The sequence below is a fragment of the Podarcis gaigeae genome, assembly GCF_964106915.1.
Source record: "Podarcis gaigeae genome assembly, chromosome: 6".
Lineage (NCBI taxonomy): Eukaryota > Metazoa > Chordata > Lepidosauria > Squamata > Lacertidae > Podarcis > Podarcis gaigeae.
Window position 1 is genome coordinate 77,240,821 of NC_139682.1, and position 17,943 is coordinate 77,258,763.

At 42.1% G+C, this 17,943-nt stretch overlaps 1 long non-coding RNA gene across 3 annotated transcripts in view; it reads right to left on the bottom strand.

The window, feature by feature from the left end:
* Window positions 1-17,943, bottom strand: part of LOC310846684 — a 155,984-nt gene that overhangs the window by 101,539 nt on the left and 36,502 nt on the right. For 2 of the 3 annotated variants that reach the window (XR_014565467.1, XR_014565468.1), the window contains exon 4: window positions 15,960-16,266. The exons of the other annotated variant lie outside the window; for it this stretch is intronic. This is a non-coding gene — a long non-coding RNA (uncharacterized lncRNA). Of the gene's footprint in view, window positions 1-15,959; window positions 16,267-17,943 lie in introns of those variants that run through there. 3 annotated transcript variants of the gene reach the window in all.

Sequence of the window (17,943 nt, forward strand, 5' to 3'; positions counted from 1 at the left end):
GAAAGCATATTTTCACCCCCATTTGAATGCAAATAAGTATGTATGTCCACATTTATTGCATTGGGCTGAGCACTCATCATTGTTCATAATTATATTTGGACCCAGGGCCCCTTATGACAACATTTTTAATGTTTTAAACATTATTTATATTATGATTTTAAAAAATCTCCATATACACTATAGTGAGATTTTACAGTTTTGTAAATTAGTATGGACACATACTCTCACTGTATAATCTGAAGATGATGCTGAATGATAGCTATTACTACATTTATCTTTGCATGGATACATGTCTGGGTTTGCGTGTACACACATTCCAGATACAGAGAGTGTGTGCATTTATTGGAGAAAAGGGGAAGGTCAAATTTACACACATACACATATTTCCAACTTTTGTTCTGACTTATTCAGTACGCATTCATTGCCTGGTGGCTGCTTAAGTGCTTCTAACATGAATTTATGCATTTGTTCCAGGAGTCAAATAATTTTTCCAGATTGCCATCTAGACTTCTAGAGGCCTAAAGAGACTGTTTGACCGATATGTCACTATTATAAAAACATATCTTTATTATTTAGGAAGCTGGAGTTTAAGCTAAAATATTGCAAGTGAAAGGTCAGCCGTCAGACTTTAAAAGGAGAAGGAAGAAATCACATTTCTCTATGGTTTAAATTTTTTTTTTATGGAGGAAATTTATGTTGTAAGAACACATATCAGCTGGATTTCCATAGATGGCTTGGTAGCAGAGGTTTATTCATTACATGTATTCAGTTGATGAAACAGGACAAGATTATTTGGCTGGTATCCTAAAGCTGACATTGATCCATTAACTCGCAGGTATGCAAACAGATTTTCAGACTGGATGCTTTGTTTTTAAGTAGAACCTCTCTGGTGAGACTGAATATTAAATACATTGCAAAAGCTGTGCGAAATTTTACAAGTCACTAACAACAACAACAACAATAATAACAATAACAATAATAATAATTTAATCTTTCCTGCACAAACCTGCAATCTCAGACAGTCAAGAGAAACCTTTGACCAGATGTTGCTGAACTGCATGTCCATAAACTGTCCCAAACTGATCAGGACATCTGGGAATTACAGAAGCCATCCTGGCCCCTGATTGGATCCCAGGATATCCTGTTTTGACTCCCAGAGGAGCATGGCTCCAAAAGATGCCTTTTTGTATTTTTGGGGGGTGCTCTTGTGCGAGTCACCTGGCTCCCATGAGAGCATGGCGCCAAAGGATGCATGCCCCTCAAAGCCACGAGTCTCAATTTTCTTCCGTGGCATGTTGGAGGGTATAGGACTAAAACTCTGATCAACCATGGCCATTGGCCACATTTGCTGGGGTTCATGGGAGTTCAGCATCCTCTGGAGAGCCGAAGGTTCTCTTAAACCTGCTCCAAGACATGATTTAAGAGCACATGAGGTAGCCATCATACTGAAGCTTAACAGGTTGGGGGCTATTGAGAGCCTGGATGGATCTAGGAGCTCAATGTATGCCATCTTGAATACGATGATGGAAGAAAGGCTGGATGTGAATGTGCTAGATAAAAATGGAAATTTGATAGGAGCAGCAGAACAGGCACAATGAAGAAGAAAGAGGGGATATCTGGCAAAATCTTATACTCTGCCACCTTGGTAGGTTCACTGTGAGATGCAGTTCATAGGTTATGCTGGCAGGGTTGTCACAGCTAGAAAAAATGCACTACCCCAATTGCACCCCATGTTCATAATGTGTGGAAGGCTAAACATCTGGAAGTCATCCTACTGACACTGATACTTTCCAGTGGATTATTGTGGCAGGTGCTGGTGGCATGGGAAAATCACCCCTAGATAGGCAGGGCACCATGTGATCTCACTTTCAATACATCACAATGTGAAGCTTTGAGTGACACTTCACTGTGGTTCTTAGTAATCACACAAAGTAATCATACAAAGAAAAGCATGGTTAGTTTATTGTTGGGTTCTGATATTTCAGTCTGTGCTCTAGGAAGCGCTTTAGCCATAACCAGCCTGCTTTATTGGCATTGTAGTTGATGAGCTGTGCCTGTGTGCATCATACGGCTCTGATTCTAGAGAGAGAGGGGAATATCCCATTTATTTTTGCTTGGCAAATGAAGACTATTCATCCATCAACAATGACTTTTCCGTGACATTTTCCTGCTATTTTCAGCTGCAGAAGCTCCTGTGTGACCTGCTGCAACAGCTGCTTACCCTCAGGAAAATTAACATATGGGGCACAGCCTTTTTTCAAATTGTGAGAATCCAGTGTAGCTTGGCTGAAAACCGTTGCCTACTCTGGATTATGTCACTTTTGAAGCATTTGTCTTTCGAAATGCTGGTCTGGAATCTCCTCATTTGTTCCTCCTTGTTAAGTAGACCACTTCCTTCCAGGCTTTCCTTCCTTCCTGCTTCTTTTCTCAGTATCAGTATGAGCTAGCATGTTTACTTCTTGACTCCATCTTGGCCACAGGTGAAACCTGTACTCAAAATGGACTTTGTGTTCCATGAGTAATAAACCTTATGTTTTCTTCATCCCTTCACCTGGAAGTCTTGCCAGACTATTTCTCTCTGCACATTGCTGCAATATTTTTACCAAACTCCAACAGCCCCAAATCAGGTGCAAGAACCCTCAACACCACCGCCATGGGTGGAACCCATCCATCTAAAAAGCATCACGTCAGTGCAATGATTTCTGCTTATGCAACAGGACGTCCCCCTCTACTCCCCTTGCATGTGCCTCATACCTACTTCAATTCTGCTTCAGAGTGTTAGGGAACCCCGAGAACAAATTTAGGGTGCGCAGTGGAAGGAGAGGGTGTGACTCCACTAACCCAGAAATAGTACCTTGGGTTAAGAACTTTGCTTCAGGATGAGAACAGAAATCGTGCGGTGGCCCCATTAGCCAAAGTGGTACCTCAGGTTAAGAACAGTTTCAGGTTAAGAATGGACCTCCAGAATGAATGAAGTTCTTAACTTGAGGTACCACTGTATATGAGTACACACATGCACGTGCGTGCGCGCGCACACACACACACTCATGCCATAAATTACTGTGCTTAGCAACAGTGTGACTGTTCCTTCGGCTAATTATTTTTTAACAAGCTTTATATTTGATTTATAACTTCAAGATTCCTGCATGGCAGAAAAGAGTGTGGTGCTTTCTGGGAACGTTCAGAACATATAATGGCAAGCTTCAGTGTCTTTGACTACAATACTATGATGGGGGAAGCCACTCAGAATAATTCTGTTATTAGATTAATGCCTGATAGTTACTTCAGAACCTCCTGATGAGATATTAAAATATGGCGACAATAAATATCTTTTTTTCCAAATATACAGCTTCTTTTCAAATATACGGCTTCAATTTCGTTCTGAATGCACTCGAGAGAATATCCCTTCTGAACCACGCTGTGATCCTTGCTTCATCGAAACCTGAAATGGCACGCCTGTTCATCTTCCCCAGACCAATGGAGCTACTGATGAGAAAGAGGGGCACTGGCTCACAGATACCTTTGGGTCCTTTGCAGGGATGGAGGGGGGTTTTGTTCAGTCAGCATTTTTTAAGCAAAGCAACCTCATTTGCACTTCTGCAACTTATATGCTATCACCCTTCAGATGGCATACTTCTCTAAATTGTATGATGCACTGCTTTGGCTCAAAATAATGCATATTTTAGCGGGGAAATGCATACAGTTGAAAAGCATTTTTTGTGTGTGAAGCTTTTTTGTTTAAAAAATGCAGAAAAGAGGATGGCATGGGCTTCTGACTGAACACATGTGAAACCAGCATGTACCAGAAACATCCATAGGATGATTTAATGCAGAAATATATATATATATTTCAAACCAAGGGCCACATTTCCATCAGACCAACTCTCTGGGAGCCACATGTCAGTGCTGAGCGGGTGAAGCAAGGAATGGAAATGCTACCTTTGTATGGTAAGCTAATTTCTGCAGACACACAAAACACCCCTCTGTGGAGGCCCAGGCAAGCAAGGAATACCTCTGAATTCAAGGACAAAGTCAGCTGATATGGCCAGGGGGAACTTTCACAGGTCAACACAGAGAGGTATTGAGGGTCTCATTGGGCTCCTGAGTGAGGTTGTACCTCATCTCTGATTTAAAGATTAATGAAATAAAATTTTAAAAATCCCTTCCAGTAGCAACTTAGAGACCATTTTTAAAAAATTTGTTTCGACTATGTCAGACCAACACAGCTACCTACCTGTAACTATTAAAGATTAATGGTTCATTATTGAAGTGCTGGGTTTCTTTATCACTTTTTATTTTGCCTCTTCTTTGAGCAGCATATAGCGTGTTACTTTGGGCTAGAAACAATGGCTGCCCCCATGGTTAGGGCTGTCAGAAGGCATCAGTTTCCATTCTAACTTGTGTTCACTGTATGCAGTGCTGTTTCTGTTCCACTGCAGTTCAGCTTCTGACAAAAACTGGGCTATTTGTCTCGCTGTCTGCTGTGGCAGGATTTTGCATATGTAATTACCGGTTTTCCTTTTATTATTATGCCATTCCACTCCATTCATTTCAGTTCAAAGGAAACACAATTCAAATGGAGAGGGAGCAATCAGTTTGGTCCATAGTTTGTGCACCAAAGTCACCCGCACCACCCACAGGGAATACTGGTTATATTTTCTGGATTTATTTCCATTCCAGATATGGGACAAATAAGCAACATCAGCAATTCTCAACCCTATTTCCAGCAGAATTCTGTGACATTCCTACCCACAGTTAAGTTTCATGACTAAGGACCGATTTCAACTCAACTGGCTCAGGTACAACATTTTATCTATTACACTGTACTGGTTCTCTCTAGCTGGTGGGTTATTTAAATACATGGTTGGCCAACCGGTGAAACCATTGTCAAATGTACTGCACTGTTAAGGTACTGCTCCTGATAGGAGCCAGAGAGATATGTGATTCTGTTTAAAACACAGAGGTAATTTTAAACACCTGCCACCACCTCCTTAACTGCTGCTCACTACACTAGTGGTAAAATCACATCAAGATCCTTGAGTAGAACTAATAATAATAATAATAATAATAATAATAATAATAATAATAATATTTCCCAGCCACTCTGGGCGGCTCCCAACAGAACATTAAAAACACAGTAAAAGATCAAACATTAAAAACTTTCCTAAACAGAGCTGCTTTCATATGTCTTCTAAAAGTCAGATAGTTGTTTATTTCCTTGACATCTGATGGGAGGGCGTTCCACAGGGCAGGCGCCACCACTGAGAAGGCCCTCTGCCTGGTTCCATGTCACCTCACTTCTCGCAGGGAGGGAACCGCCAGAAGGCCTTTGGAGCTGGACCTCAGTGACCAGGCTGAACCATGTGGGTGGAGATGTTCCTTCATGTATACTGAGCCGAGGCCTTTTAGGGTTTAAAGGTCAGCACCAAGATTCTGAATTGTGCTTGGAAATGTACTGGGAGCCCATGTAGGTCTTTCAGGACCAGTGTTATATGGTCTTGGCCTTGCACTTAACTTGTGAAACACTCACAAAATTCTGTGCTACCACTAACTAGCATAATACATTATTTCAATAGAGGAAGCAAACCCTGTCATGGCTAAATTACATAGCCATCTTCCCACAGTGCCTGGCTCAATATTTGCACATAGGCTGTGCGCTGAAATTCATCTTCCTTCTTCCAAGTCATTAGCAATTATGTTAATGGATCCTAACACTGACCTTTTTTAGTTGTCTGCAATTTTTCTGTCACTGACTCCCGCCCCCCACCCTGCCATAATTCCTGTGCAATTGGCCCAGTGATATGTTGCCATGCACTCCAAATCTCCAGAGTTATTTTATTCAGTTTCTAGTTCCTTGGTGTAGACACTATATTGGGAATATGCATTTGAGTCACTATTTTGCCTTTACATATGACCCCTTGTTTCATGGAGTTGACTGCTCAGACTTGAGTAACATTCACCTGGGAGGACTTCTGAAAACAGCTTGGCAGGGTGGAGCCATGGCAGTAGGCTCCCAGCAGCACAGAATTGCTGTCATTTATGGACAGCGAGATGTGTAAGGTGGTGGTGAGGTTGCAGCTGCATGTCTACCCAAGCCGGACTGCTGGATTGACTTTGCCAATGCACCAATGCAATACTGACCTTGCCTCCATCTCTTTGCCCCTCTGCTAAGTGGAGCAACTCTGCGGCCAAGAGGCTATCTCTGTGCCTTTGCCCCACAAGGCAAACTATTGGGAACCAGACCCTGATAGGCCTTGCATTGCGGATTGTTTACACGTGGGGATGAATAGTGTATTGAGGTCTCCATCCCATACTCACCTTCCTGGGGTACAATAAGGACTTATGGTCCATAGCTGTCCTTGAAAAAGTAACTATCAAAACTAAGGTATAGTAGAGGAGAATTTTTAAAAATAAAGATAGGATTTTGACTACAGAGCAAAAATGATTTTATATCCCTCAGCCAATAAAGCAAGATGAGCGCCGCAACCCCAGAGTCGGCCACGACTGGACCTAATGGTCAGGGGTCCCTTTACCTTTACCTTATACTTGTAATGCATAATAAAGGTTTGGTGAAGTAAGTAAGTACAGTGGTACCTCGGGTTAAGTACTTAATTCGTTCCGGAGGTCTGTTCTTAACCTGAAACTGTTCTTAACCTGAAGCACCACTTTAGCCAATGGGGCCTCCTGCTGCCGCTGCACCGTCGGAGCACGATTTCTGTTCTCAACCTGAAGCAAAGTTCTTAACCTGAAGCAGTATTTCTTGGTTTAGCGGAGTCTGTAACCTGAAGCGTATGTAACCTGAAGTGTATGTAACCCGAGGTACCACTGTGGTAGGTAAGACTAAATAAAAATGAATATTTACGTAATAACACCAATTTGTCTTTAGCATGCCTTTCTCCTATACCTATTTTTGTATGCAGTTTTACTTATTGTACATATTGCACAATTTTACTTATTGTACATTTTATTTCACATATTCCTGCAAGCAATTCCCTGCCGTTATAACACATTTCTGTATGTTATTTTCACTTGTATATGCATTTTTTTATCTGCACATTCCCCTAATATATAGATTTTTGTTAGAGAACTGCCTCACAAAACTCAGAATTCCAAAGGATAGCTGTGCATGCATTATTTAGGGAAGAACAAATTAGGTAGCTTGTGTTAAAACATGTGCTGAACCATTTTTTCCCTCCATCCTTAGTGGCAGCATCAGAAAAACTCGCACACTTCCCAAAACACTCTAGGATGAGGATTTCCACGGAATCTGGAAATCCTCCTCCAGTTAGAAAATGTAGAACAGGGAGCCCACTTAAGTCATAAAAAGCTTTTAAGATGCCTTGAATAAAATTGGGTTTCAATATATTATTAAGAAATGATCATAAGAGTCATCATAGGGGAAAATGATACAGAAAGGTTCTTATCAAAGAATGAGCCAGTCAAGCTGAACGTGGAGGCCTGCTCAATGTGATTGCTTTCCAGCTTAGCAGATCAGCTGAGAAAGTCCTCCGCTGTCACATACAGCTCAAATGTCAAGCTGATTGCTACAGCCTTCATGTCAATTTACATAAATTATCCATAATACTCATATTTTATTTCTAAAAATGATGTTTGCCCGTATTCATAATCTAATTAAAGGAAGACTATAGTAGCGGTTACAGTTGATTGCATCTTTTGGAAGCCTATCAATTCTTCATGACAATGCCAGATAGTCATTCTCCTTATTTCCACGGGTTCCCCCCCCCTCCCGCCCTGCATTCAGTAGATGAAATCCAAGCAGGAGATGCCTGGGAGTGTGACACAGTTTCTCCCCTTTTTAACACACTTTAAAACAGTCCCCAGCATTCATTAACTGCATAAATTCGTTAGCCATTTAGAGATTGGGAGGAATAATGACCCGCAGACTCCAAAAAGATTAAATTCTCAATCGGTTGATTATTAACCTTCATTAGTAGTAAAGAACTAGCTAATTGAGAATGCAACTCTATGCAGACTTACTTGGCAGTAAATGCCATTGAACTCAATAGAATTTTTAAATGAGTGGTATTCAATGGTTCTGTGATGTCAGGGGAACAAGGGAAGGAGGCCATTTCCCACAATTCCTCCTTGCAACAGAAGCTCCCAATGGCTCCTCAAAATCTGCTCTGATGCTTTGGAGGGTCCTTTGGAGCAGATTTGGAGTTAGCATGCAAGGAGGGTAAAGGAGAGGGAGGATAATCAATAAATTCTCTCTTGTTTCACTGACAGATATCTTCCATCAGTGGAGGAAAAGCACTGGACACTACTCTGCTGCTATTAAGTAAAGGTAAAGGTACCCCTGCCCGTACGGGCCAGTCTTGACAGACTCTGGGGTTGTGCGCCCATCTCACTTAAGAGGCCAGGGGCCAGCGCTGTCCGGAGACACTTCCGGGTCACGTGGCCAGCGTGACATCGCTGCTCTGGTGAGCCAGAGCCGCACACGGAAACACTGTTTATCTTCCCGCTGGTAAGCGGTCCCTATTTATCTACTTGCACCCGGAGGTGCTTTTGAACTGCTAGGTTGGCAGGCGCTGGGACCGAGCAGCGGGAGCGCACCCCGCCACAGGGATTCGAACCACCGACCTTTCGATCGGCAAGTCCTAGGCGCTGAGGCTTTAACCCACAGCGCCACCTGCGTCACTCTGCTGCTATTACTACTATTCCAACCCCCCCCCCCAAATAAAGGGTGGACACAGTGGCGGAGGAGGAAGGGGGTGCAGGCGGCATGGACCACCTCAGGTGTCATCAATGAGGGGGATGACAAAATGACAAAAATATGAGTTGAAAATAATAATATTGGGCTCACAAAACTGTTTAGTTCAGTCATCAAATGTAACGAAATGCGGCTGGCACTGGGTGCCACACCGTGGGGGCTGGCACTTACCGTAGGGCCTGAAGTGTGCCTGAGGCACGCATCTCTCCTGGGAATGATGTGGTGGCTTGGGTGCCTGCAGGCTCCGTGCTGCTTGAAACGGCAGCATGGGACTTGCGTCTGCCATCCGCCTCTCCCTCAGCCACCCTACAACTGAGGGGGAGGTGGCGGAGAGGCCCATGCAGTGCACCCTGCCCGCCACCATGGGTGGCACACCCCGCCCCCGGCTGCAGGACGCTTGCACTGCACCCAGCACCCAAGCGGTGAGCTACGCTGCTGGGTGGACAAACTTCACACTTGCAGGATCTGGTTTGTGTTTTATTACAACCTTGAGCTCCACCAACTGGAGCAAGCTGCAAAAGACATAGATTGAAAACTGGGAAACCCTGAGCACAGGAATGTGTTTTGACTCCTTGAACTGAATAGACAGTTATTATTATTATTTTATTATTTATTAAATTTATAGACCGCCCTTCATCAAAAGATCTCAGGGCGGTTCACATAATAAAATAAAAGATAAAACATAGTAAATAATTAAACCAAAACAGCAAAACAATACCCCCCTTCCTACGGATACATCTAAAAGGTCGTAGGATATTAATCAGCCAAAGGCTGATTTCACCTGGCACCTAAAATATATATAGTGAAGGCACCAGGCGAACCTCCTTGAGGAGAGCGTCTCACAAATGGGGAGCCACTATAGAAACGGCCAGTTCTTGTGTTGTCACCCTCCAAACCTCACGTGGGCCTGTGATGATGAACACAGGGCCTGGTTTATATGGGGAAAGGCAGTCCTTGAGGTATTGCGGTCCTAGGCAATATTCTACAACCAAGCAGTATATATATAAAAAACCCAGGACATCCCAGTTGACATTGGTTGCTGAGGAAGTGTTCAATCTATGTCTTGAATGAGTTTGGGTAGTTTCTATTCAAAAGGGACACCAGCCCTGAAACAGTTAACTGGCAAAGGAGAAAGACACTTGAAATTTTCAATTATTCTACTTTGGTATATATCAGTACTTCTCTTGTTTAATAGCAACTGTCATTTTGCTGGTGTTTCTTGTGTTTCCTTCATGTGGGCTATTACAGCCAAGCTATCGAATGGAAAGAGTAAAGCTATTGAAAGAAAAGAGTAAGTGACCAATTTGCAACAGTGAAGTATGGAAGTAATAACCTGCTAATGTTATCTTCCTGCTATTCATGCTGATTTATCAAGCTTTAGAGAAAACGAAGAGAACTTTGCTTAATGGATTTGCTACTCTCTCTGTTGGAAAAGTCAGCACACTCGAAAGTGATAAGTTTCTTCACCACAAACGTATCACAGTCTTAAGGGGGTGACTAGTACTTACCTTCCTATAGTAAAGTGCGGATTAATCAAAGTACATTTCAAGTCGGTGAGGTTGGGTAGATCAGTCTATTTCCGGTCTGTATCAATTTCTCTTGTATTTCTTTCATAAATCCATTCCCTGCATTAAGCAGTGTGAAAATTCATACTAAATAATGCATTTGAAAGTGAATTTTAACACAAAATGCAAGTCTTTTAGCACAATGTATGCCTTTCTAAACCAATTTTATCCCAAAATACACATTTTGTAGTTGTTGGGGTTGGGTTTTTTTTTGGGGGGGGTGTATTTTTGAGCTGATGAATGTATCAGCTCAAAATTTACAAAATTCAGAGAAGTGCAATGTCCAAGGAATAATTGGTTTCAAGTACATGTATTAGTATGGGAGGTGCTGATTAGGCTGGTTCACTTCAAAATGCAGGCAAATGAAATTCTCCACCATCCTTATAGTGCCGTGAATTCATGGAGCCAGAGCCAGCATGAGATAGCCTGTAAAATGGGCAGGTTTTTTGAAATGCAAAAGAAGATGTCTTAGCAGCCTAAGACACATCAGCTAACTTGACGCTGAAGATTGAGGGGCCTCCCCACCCCTCCTCTTCCCAGACCTGTAGTAGAAAACTGATCAAAATGTTCCTGCATTAAGCAAATAGATTTCTGCAGTATCTTTCCAGTTTTATAGTGCTATGTAATACTGGCAAAGGTAAAGGGATGCGGGTGGTGCTGTGGTCTAAACCACTGAGCCTCTTGGGCTTGCTGATCGGAAGGTCGGTGATTCGAATCCCTGTAATGGGGTGAGCTCCCATTGCTCAGTCCAAGCTCCTGCCAACCTAGCAGTTCGAAAGCATGTCAGTGCAAGTAGATTAATAGGTACCGCTCCAGTGGGAAGGTAAACGACGTTTCCATGCACTCTGGTTTCTGTCATGGTGATCCGTTGTGCCAGAAGCGGCTTAGTCATGCTGGCCACATGACCCGGAAAGCTGTCTGTGGACAAACACTGGCTCCCTCGGCCTGAAAAGCAAGATGAGCTCCGCACCCCCCCCATACTTGCCTTTGAGTGGACTTAACTGCAGAACTGGCTAAATTGACATACAAATTGCGAGACAAGGACAACTGTGACTTCAAGGAGGAATGGGAACTTTACACAAATTATTTAAAAACACAACAGAATGAACTGGACTCCTTGGCAGGTTTTGAATAAACATACACAAATTTATTGTTGATAACATGATGGACAGATATGTAAGGATATATACAATTTTATAATATGCAGCAAAAATATGTGCAGAGAAATCAGGGAGAGGAGCTGAAGGAAGTCCCTCAGTGGGGGAGGAGGGAGGGTAGGGGGAAAATAAAAAGGGGGGAATTATGTAGGTGATTATATGATTTGATAATTTGTTATGTGGAAATGAGCAATATTTTTTTTTTAAAGGTACCACTATGACAGGAAGGTAAATGGCATTTCCATGTGCTCTGGCACTTGTCATAGTCCTCCGTGCGCCAGTAGCAGTTTAGCTATGCTGGCCACATGACCCGGAAAACTGTCTGTGGACAAACGCCGGTCCCTCAGCCTGAAAGTGAGATGAGCGCCACAACCCCAGAGCCACCTTTGACTGGGCTTAACCACCCAGGAGTCCTTTACCTTTACCTTTATGTGATATTGGTAGGGTGGTGGGATGTGCTAGACATTTTCTAAATGCTAAAAAACATTTCTACCAGAAGTAGGTCCATGGTATACACAGAGGATAAAATATGAAGTCATTGGTTTACAAACGTAGGAAAGGGAATCAAGCCATCTATGGGACTGTGTCTGTGACTGTGAGCAACATTAGGACTCAGTAAAATTGAAACAAGGGGGGAAAAATGGCCTCCCTGTTAGAGGGCTTGCTGAACGGAGAACAATGTTTAGCAAAGCGTGAGGGATTTATAGTTAGCCTCCGAGGCAAAATGTTGGTCATGAATTGCTATAACAAATTTATCGCCACGAACACAAATGCTGACAAATGTCAGGCTGTATCTGCTACTGAACTGTCCAAATGTCAGTTGCTCACATCAAGTAGCAAAAAAATTAGCACCTCAAACAAATTTGCTAAAGAATGAAAGCTTAAATCTGAAAGGACTTAATCTCAATATAAATCACAACCTGCTTTGGAAATGATATGGTTCACACTCTGACAATAAAACAGACAGAAAGAGGTGTCTGGCTATTTATATCTATTAACAAAATGGAGGGAAAGCCAGAGTAAAATGATGGGTATTCTACATTTTCAAAACATCCGGCAAGTGGCCATCCACTTCATAGATAATCTTTTCCTTCTGAAGTATAAAAATAAGCAGGTACAAACTGGGCTGGCACTTCAGATTTCAATAGCACAGGGGTGGGGGGATACATGGAAAGAACTTTCCCAACATGTGAAGATCATTGGCAGGTGCAAAGGTTTGATTGTAACTATGGTCAAAATTTCAACAAAGGAATGGGTTGGATTAGACTAAATAGGACTCTGTGAACAGCACCTTTGGATGACTTACTTAAACTTGTTGAGTTCAATGAATCCACTCTGAGTGTAACTCAATTGGATATCACCAAACCTTTTTCTTTACTTCAGAATTTATACAGTGGTACCTCGGGTTACATACAGTTCAGGTTATATACGCTTCAGGTTACAGACTCTGCTAACCCAGAAATAGTACCTCAGGTTAAGAACTTTGCTTCAGGATGAGAACAGAAATCGTGCTCCGGTGGCACGGCAGCAGCAGGAGGCCCCATTAGCTAAAGTGGTGCTTCAGGTTAAGAACAATTTCAGGTTAAGAACGGACCTCCGGAACGAATTAAGTACATAACCAGAAGTACCACTGTAAACCGCTCTGCTTTCATGGAAATCCCAAATGGTTTACCGAAGTGCAGAAAAACAACTATTGTCCCACACAAGAATTTATTTTATTTTATTGCATTTATAATTCTCCCCCTCCTCATTTAATCCCCACAACAACCCTGTGAGGTAGGTTGGACTGGGAGGCAGTGACTGGCCCCAGTAAACTTCAAATGCCAAATGCACATTTGAACGCTGGTCTCCATGGTCCTAGTCTGACACTCTAACAACCACTGATCAGATTCCCCAAGCATCCCTTGGGGATGACCCAGTGTGCTGACTCCAATCATAAGTTTTGTTCTTCACATTAGTGAATTTAGTTTTGTTTTTAAAATGCTCATGAAAATTCACCAGCTTTTACATGTGAATTTCTCCTAATGTACAAAATTTTATATGAAATTTTCCCATTTTCCCCACGTAATTTTTGCATGCTCTTTGCACCAATATATACATTTTTATGCATGCTTTGTCCTAGTACATGCACTATCATGGAGATCACTCGGCTGAAGAACTATATAACAAAATTCACATTGAAGGATTGCTGTTTTTCAGGTCTTGCACTATTTTGGAAAGTTCAAATTAGGCAAGTTCCCCTTTAAATGTAAACAGAACTGAATTTCTTCCCCACCCTCAACTCCAAGTAGCATAAAGTAGTGGACACATGCTTCGTTTCTTCAAGACTTGCTCTTTTGTGGTGTTTGTGTATTTTAGTGCACAAATTGGGCACCACTGAAATGAGAGCAGCACAGGTCTTCGCCTTTTTGTGACCCAGTTAACTGAAGACACACCTGCAGATGGTGTATGTTTTTGCCACCTGTTTTTGCTGCCTGCGTAGGACTGAAAAAACAAGGAGCAATGCCCAACACCTGTAAGACATGGCTGTTGGGCTGTCTTTAGCCTACTGGGACACAAACTGTTCAAGCAGCAGCAACCAGTACAGGCTAAATACTGAGCGTCTTCAGAAACAGCAAGCCGTGCTATGCAAGATTGTGGCAAGCTTGGGTTACAGCAAATCCCACCCTGCAGATCTCACATTGAAAAACACTGTGCACAAGAAATTCCTTAATGCTCTATCTATCGTGTAGTCAAATCCCCTTTCTGCTTATGGGGGTGGGAGAAGAGAGAGGGCTCCCTGTTTTCAAAATAGCACAGCGATCCTGGTGACAGCATCACGCCCCTCGGGAAAACTGCCACCTCAGACTGCAGCCCAAGGGAAGCCAAATCAAATTGCCCCATATTTTGTGCATGAAGTGGGCATGTGGCAGGCGTGACTGAATGTTTTCTGACAGCTCCGTTAATTCAGGGCCCATCAGATGACAGAGAGAATGATTTCTGTAATTATTTTTAGGCATAAGATCCATAGTCAGCTCTGTTAGTGCGTGCTTTTGAAACTGCTTGACATGAAATACTGTTAGGAGTTTGAGGAGGGGGGGAAGTAGGCTGCATGTGAGATTCTCCTAATTCCTGGATCCAGCAGGCGTTAAAATATAAGCCCAGCTAGCTTCCTGTGTTGAGGTGAAGCAGCAAGCTGGAGAGAGAGAGCGAGAGAGAGTGCGCACAATGTTTGATTTCTGTTTGAATCCAAGGCTGTAGCTATGGGGAAAACAGGACCCTTTGTGAACCCCTCCATTGTAGGCTCAGGTTGTGTGTATACACACACACACACACACACACACACACACACACACACACACCATATTTCCCAAGGACATCACAGTCTCTGATGTGCATTTCCAAAAGGAAACATGAACCCTAGGTAAGCGGAACCCCTGGAATCTCGCACCGTTCAGAGATCAGGTTGGTGTGCAGCAATACACATGGATAGTTTATGTGCTACCCCTTTGGATAAAGCCTTTGACAACATGTCTGACTGCATGAACTTCTACTGTATTGCTTGTCAGGTGGGAATGAGGGAAAGATATGCAACTGGCTGATTCTCATCAGAGACATCTCACTGGAGTGCAATCTCATTCAAAGCCTTGCATAAGCAGGCTTTTCCTGTAGCTAAATCCAGTCTGTCTTGGATTTGCTTCGGTTTTAAAACTTTGATCGGTTGCTTTTGTAAACCAAGATAGTCAAAGATTCCAGAAACGTGTGCTAGCAGAAACTAACTCTATCTATCATCTATCTATCTATCTATCTATCTATCTATCTATCTATCTATCTATCATCTATCTATCTATCTATCTATCTATCTATCTATCTATCATCTATCTATCTATCTATCTATCTATCTATCTATCTATCTATCTATCATCTATCTATCTATCATCTATCTATCTATCTATCTATCTATCTATCTATCATCTATCTATCTATCTATCTATCTATCTATCTATCATCTATCTATCATCTATCTATCTATCTATCTATCTATCTATCATCTATCATCTATCTATATCTATCTATCTATCATCTATCTATCTATCTATCTATCTATCTATCTATCTATCTATCTATATCTATCTATCTTTCTATATCTATCTATCTATCATCTATCTATCATCTATCTATATCATCTATCTATCTATCATCTACCATCTATCTATCTCTATCATCTATATCTATCTATCTATCTATCTATCTATCTATCTATCTATCTATCTATCATCTATCATCTATCTATATCATCTATCTATCATCTACCATCTATCTATATCATCTATCTATCATCTATCTATCATCTATCTATCTATCTATCATCTATCTATCTATATCTATCTATCATCTATCATCTATCTATCCCTGTCCGTGCTAAAATATTTCTTGATCTGCTGTTGATGGGGCATTATATTTCTGGGTGGCAGATATTTGTCCTGATCCTTATATGCTGTTTGCTTCAGCATTTAATTGCTCATTTACTAAACACAGCATCACCCCAACTTTCCCTACTTTCTTAACTTGCCAGGCCATCCACTTTGGGATCTGGCATTGGAACAGAACATGACCCAAGCAGTCCTTCTGACTCCCATTCACCCTTGTCTATGCAAGGTGATACCTTCACCTTTGAAAATAAAATGCTCCGGCAGCGTTGCGATGAATTCGAAGCTACCAGGAGCAAGCTACAATTGATAAATTAGCTGTTCCTTCATTGGTGGCATATCTGGAAAACAAAACTGTAGATCACTTCCTGATGTCGGCATTCCCAGAGATGATAGTTACAGACCTGGAAGGAAAATGCATAATACAGTTTCAGTGGGGTGGGGGTACATTTGTAGCAGAGCCGACAGAAACCTTTTACAGGCGCAGCTGTCTGCTCTGATTGAGGAGCTTCTTAGAACTTGGTAAGACAAATTCAGAGGCTATGCAGTTTCATTTTTCTGAAGTCTCAGAAATGTTTTGATGCTTGCCCATCTGTCCCTAGAGCCTTAAAAATCCCCCTTAGGTATGAATGCCTAGCCCTGTTTGAGCCGAAATTAGTGCCTGGGACTTGGACTAACAAAGGTTGGCTTTTTACTAATGTTAAAAAGCAAGGTCTGAGCATGTGCAGAACCTTTTAAGAGCTAGTGTTTAATTCATATTGAATGAGTAGGGCGAGCTGAATTATTCATTCGTTAGTTCGTTCAAAACATTTCATCCCACCTTTCCAAAATCCAAGGCAGACTACATAAAACTTGTAAAACAGCAGAAGAAAATGTAAATGATATAAAAAGAAGACACTTTTTTTTAAAAAAATGACAAAATAGCAAAAGCAGCCACTGTGAAAATGGGCTTCTAATCCATATGCCTGCAAAGATACTATTAGGAAAGAGTTAACAGTAGTAAAGGTGTAATTGTGTGAACACTTTCTTGGCAGTAAGCCTGATGGGACCTAGTAAATATACATAAGATTGTGTTGTCAGTATCTTTCTGGGTGTCAGATGTTTCAGTGCAGAGGCGCCAGCTTGCCAGGGCGATAGGGGACAACGTTGTGTGTGTGATGTCACATGTGACATCAGGACAGTGGGAGAAACCAGGGGCAGAGCTGAAAGTGGTGGCCACACGGCTTCAATGGGTGACAGCTCCTCCTTCTCCTCCTGGTGCCACCACCGGCAGGAGGAGGAAGAGGAGGAGAAGAAAGATCCAGCTACTAGAGCTGTGCCATGCTTGGCTCCATGCTTCGCCTCCACACTTTTTGGACATGAGGGGCAGCTCCCACCCCCAAAATATTCAGGGGTCCCAAAAGGGCTCAGTCCCCAGGAGCTGGTGCCCCTGTTTCAGTGCTTCTTTTCTTTCAAGTATATTTTATTAAGTTTCAACATTTTTAAACATATACCATCAAAACACAATTTCATCTTTTCTCTTATTTTTGTCAAGTTCCCACCCTATTTTCCACGGAGTTCTTGTTCCTCCTCTTCTGCTGCACTCTATCTTCTATGTATTAAATCGTAACCACATTATTATAATCTAATAATCTCTGTTTGTTGCTCATAGCTCAAAACCTGCTCACAAGTTTGTCATACTACAATATTTCTTTAAATAGTCCGAAAAAGGCATCCATTTTGCCATAAAACACCCATCGTTGGATTCTCTTCATTTTGCTGTTAATTTTGCTAGTTCTGCATAGTCCATTATGCCTTGCATTGCTTCTTAATCTTCCCTGTGATTAGCAGTAGCGCACTAAAAAACCAATCACTTGTCTATTAGAAGTGCACCCCACATGGGACTATCTTCCAGGTGTGTAGAGGACTGCAGTCTCAGTCAGGCAGCCATTGGTAAACATATTTCTTAGTCCAGTGAGCACATGTATTTATCTACTAAGCTGCAGTACAAAAGTATACCAGTGCAAGTAGATAAATAGGTACCACTGCAGCAGGAAGGTAAATGATGTTTCCGTGTGCTTTGGTTTCCATCACGGTGTCCC